Genomic DNA, 4,897 nt, shown 5'->3' with positions numbered 1-4,897 from the left:
ATATATATATATATATATATATATATATATATATATAAGTACATGTGTGTGTGCAGGTGTGTAAGTATATTATACATAAATTCACGTGTGTAGGTATATGCACACACACACACACACAAACATGTATATATACACATGTGTGTGCATATGAATATACATATCTATCTATAGGTAGATAGATAGATAGATATCCATTATTCTATACACTTGTATACGTGTTTTAGTATGGCTGTGTACCTCTATATATATATAATTTAGTAAAGTCAATATCGACAAGCTGAAGAGTTTTCGACAATATTCTCTCTCGCACACACACACACACACACACACATTTTCATCTGACGCTTTTAATGAACATTATGACATTTATCAAAAAAGCTCCTGGTCCGTCCAATATAAGCGAAAGCGAAGTTTACAGGATAATCGGTGCTTGACTAAGTTTGTGACGGAGGAAGAGGGGAAGACAGGACACCAAATTAAAATTGGTACCTAATTGTTAGAGGCAGACAGGCTGGCATTATTATCTTGCAAAGAATGATGACAACCACTCGGGAAACAATCGCCCACACGTAATATTAAGTCGATCAGAAGAACTCTTAGCCATAGATTAGATTTTGTTCACTGTTTGAGTGCGAGTGTGTGAGTAAAAGAAAATAAACAAGCGATAAGGCGAGGCGTACAACGAACACACATAAATAAAATATAGATAATTAATTTATACATCTACGCTCACATATTTAAAGCCGCTATGAACTCTAAAAACACTTATCTACACAAATACATATTTGTATTTATTTGTTTTGGTGCATTAATATATGTATACACATACATACGTGTACACATATATATACACACACATATAAACGTATATATGTATATATGGTCCGTGTGTTTGCACACACACACACACACGTATGTATGTATATATATATATGTGTATGTATATATATGTATGTATATATATATATATATATATATATATATATAGACACACACACGTGTGTATGTGTTGAGTAGTAGGCGTGAGTGACTTCTGTCTCCAAGCAAAACATGGGTGGAGCTGGCAAGAGTGAGTAGTTCCATGATGACTGTCAAACAATCTAGACTCAAATCGTGGTGGATAAGAGTTGGAAATCCAGATGAACATCTACTTTCTATTGACTTGGGAATTCACACGTCTATTATTTGTATAAGTGTGCAGTTGTAGATATAATAAAAGGGGATGAGGTATGATTTACCAGTTAAAGGCTACTTGACTTACATTGCGAGTAAGAAGCCGCTGATAAACTAAATAATAATTTCTTACATCATAGGGCACAGTGCTTCAATTAATAGGGTAGGAGGAAATGTTATGAAGCGACGTTCATGCCTTTCTCAAGAGGCATTATATATATAAGAGGATTTGAAACTGCATCACGGACTTTAGTCTCTCGGTAGCATAGTTCTGTTCTACTCTTTATATAACTATCATAATACAAAAACTTAATATAAGGCACAGCACAAAGACATATTTATGTAGATGGGAAACTGGGATAAAGTAACGATCGTACTTTTTCAACGGCTAAAAGAAGGCGAAATGTGAAGTGTGATGGCTATAAACATATATAGTGATGCAACGGTTTTGAACCCCAATAAGTCATTTATACCTGGCTGATCAAAAGTAACAATGACAATTTAGCGAGGCTTAAGATACCTTAAAATACCACGTTTATTTACAGTTGGTCACGGTACAAGAATGTTGATAGCAATGGGTCTGTCTGACACTGTGTGAGTACACTACAACAATATTCGTTGTGTACAGGTACACTGCGGTTGATTTATATAATTTGTAAACGTACGTGTGTTGTATTGTCTTTATTGCGGTATATAAAACAGGGATGTGTACAAATATCTCACCTTAAAGAGATTATTGTATACACAATCACAAACACATACATGTGTGTGTGTGTGTGTGTGCGTGCGCGCATGTGGGTGTGTATTTAGTGACACTTCCTCGTCTAAGAGTTTCGGTGTTTATGATGGCCGTATGTATATACATGCTTCATGGAGGAGCATGTTAGAAGACCTTAATGACAAAAATAACTCGGCTTAGCATTGAAGGTTTACAGACTTTTATATTTTGTCAAACAAATACACATTGCACAATTATGATATTGTTAATCACCATTAATACTAATGATAACTATTATCATAATTCATCCTTTCGGAGGTCGATAAAATAAGTACCAGTTGAATACTGGGGTCGAAATTATCGACTTGCCCCCTCCCTACAAAATTTCATGCCTTGTGCCTATGATAGAAAGAATGATTATTATTATTATTATTATTGGAGATAGTGGTAGTGGTTGTAGTGGTGCTGAAATCACAACAAATTTTGTTTTTAATTAATCACAAGCATCATCTTTGATCACTTCCTGGAGAGAACGGTCTTTTGAACGAACGTAGGGAAATGATGGGTGTGATTGATGGTCGAAATGGGGAGCGAAAAGAAAAACCGACAAGAGAAAGAAAAAAACAAAAACAATCTCTTATTTACAAAGAAGTATTCAGGATCAAACATACATAATACTATCTATATAAATAGATTAGATAAATACGGGTAGAGAGAGATCTCAGTAGTAAACGAACGAACGGACGGACGGGCAGATGAAGGGACGGCATAACACACATTAAATTGACAAGAAATGAGATCAGAGAATATAAACAAGTTGACCTATGGATGATTCAAATTTAAAACAATTAGTACAACTGAAAAGGAATGTTAGCTTACTTGATTTAGGTGTTTTGGCTTCTTTGTAATATTTTTTCTTTGTAATTTTTTTATGGCAACCGGTAGATATTTTCACTTGAATGTCACAACATGCCCGTTTACAGTACACCGACAGACAGAACAGGCGACGGTTCCTCCTTAGGTATGTATATCTCCCACTCTGGTTACTAGTCTTTCTCTTTCTCTCTATCTCAGTGCTGGGTAATTCAGCCACTTGGAGCACTCACTCACGCACACACTCTCACTCAACTGCTGGCTACACTCGTTTATTTTATTTCTGCTTTACTCACTAACATACGTCATCAGTTATTGCTTTGCTGTCTACGTCACAAACTATTGCATAAAATCTATCTCCATCTCTGTCAACCTGAATAATTTTGTCTTTTTTTTTCACTCTTTGATCTCTCAGAATTTTGGCTCTCTCTCACTCTCTATCTCTGTCCCTCTCTCACTGGCTTCGCTATTCCTCTCTCTGTCTCTGTCCCTCTCTACCTGTCCCCCTCTTTCCCTGTATCTTTCTCTCCCTGTCCCTCTCTCTCCTTCTTTCTCTCCGATTTCTTTCTTCTGTTCGCTTTTCTCTCTCTTTCTCTCACATGATCTCACTTTCCCCGTCTCTCACCGTTTTTATTATACTTTTATTTTATCTCACGTTTAGTCTAAAATAAAAATGACACCGACTCCCTCACTCGTTCAGTCTTCAGTATTTTCCACTGACATCTCTATTCTCAATACCAACTTTACCAACAGAATCTTCTACCTCATTCTCATTTCTCCCCCATCCCCACTACCTTTCTACTACTTCCTTATTCTCTCCCTATTCTGTCACCCATTTTCTACTTTCTGTTTCAAAAGATTTGGAAACTAATTTTTTGGTTTTCGTTGCTTTTCTGAAAACTGGACGTTTTTTTCTACAGTTTCTTTCTCCATATGACCTAGAAATATATGTTATCTCTTCCACCCTTTCTCTCTTTTTCCCTTTCTTTCTCTCTTTTCTATTTCGTTTTGTGATGTTCGTGCTTGTTCTTGTTCCTTTCTTTTACTTTTCATCCCTTCTTTTCTCAGACTTCCCTTTCTCCTTATTCAAAAGTAGTCTTCAAGAAACACTTGAAAATGACTTTCAGATGCCAAAGTAATAATAATAATAATAATAATAATAATAATAATAATAATCAGAAACTAGGAAGAACATCATAACTCCCACCCACGAAAAAGTAAAGAAAGAAAGAAAGAACCGATATTCGAATACAAAAAAAAAATGACTCCTAAAAATCAAAAAGAATGACAAGGAACAGGGGTTCGCTAAGTTGATTATGTGTTAGTATTGTTATTAATTGCTGTTTTGTTTCTACATCATTTGTTTTCAGTTTTCACAATATGTACACACACACACACACACACATTTCCATGGGCATATGTGGGAGGCTGTAAATTATATTGAGTATGAGTGGGAGTATATGTGGGTGATGAAAAAATAGGGATCTAAATTTTGTGTGTGTGTGCTCATGAGTTAGCATATAGGAATGGAAGTGCAGTTAAAATGTTCACTTCAGTTATTTCTTTCTGGATCCTCCCCCCACGCACTGTAGGGCAGCATATGCCCTACTGTAACCTGGAGTTGACTAATGAATTGTGAGATCAGTTTCAAAAACAGTAACTGAAAAGACACTTATAGTGTGTATGGACGATCCCTCTGATAGCATTTCGTTACTTTGTGGAATCAATCCCCTGTAAAGACATTGAAGTGTGAGTTTGAATCTTTTGAGTACAACTCAGTGTCTTCTATATGGAGAATGGAGAATCTCTGGATCTCATCTGTGGACTATATATATATATATAATCATAAATATACAGGGATTAGCATTGAGTTGCTTCTCCAACATACTGAAAATTTAGAAATAGCAGTCAAAGAACTACTGATTCTAAACTACAAATTTTTCTCTAAACGGATGGCGATATTTATGGCACACATAGAACAAAAAAACCGAGGGGAAAGCATAAACAAAACAAGTCTTTAGTTAATCGGATACGATCGTTTCATGGTTAAGAGAATGAAAATTTCTCTATTCCAAATCTTCAGCCCGATATTCTGATAAATTTGAAAGTGTCACTAAAAAAATTCACGGTAAT

The 4,897-nt window shown here is 35.5% G+C and overlaps 1 protein-coding gene across 4 annotated transcripts in view; it reads right to left on the bottom strand.

Annotated features, from left to right (window-relative positions):
* The window catches only part of LOC106870480 (tyrosine-protein kinase Fer), a 141,304-nt gene extending 138,088 nt beyond the window's left edge, over positions 1-3,216 (bottom strand). For 2 of the 4 annotated variants that reach the window (XM_014916591.2, XM_014916590.2), the window contains exon 1: positions 2,771-3,212. The gene's annotated coding sequence lies outside the window, so the exon portion shown is untranslated. Of the gene's footprint in view, positions 1-2,770 lie in introns of all 4 variants that reach the window. The other 2 variants (XM_014916589.2, XM_014916592.2) reach the window with 2 other exon arrangements.
* Positions 3,217-4,897: the final 1,681 nt, after the last annotated feature.

Source organism: Octopus bimaculoides, chromosome 18 (assembly GCF_001194135.2).
Source record: "Octopus bimaculoides isolate UCB-OBI-ISO-001 chromosome 18, ASM119413v2, whole genome shotgun sequence".
Classification (NCBI taxonomy): Eukaryota; Metazoa; Mollusca; class Cephalopoda; order Octopoda; family Octopodidae; genus Octopus; species Octopus bimaculoides.
This window is presented reverse-complemented; position numbering and strand designations above follow the sequence as displayed.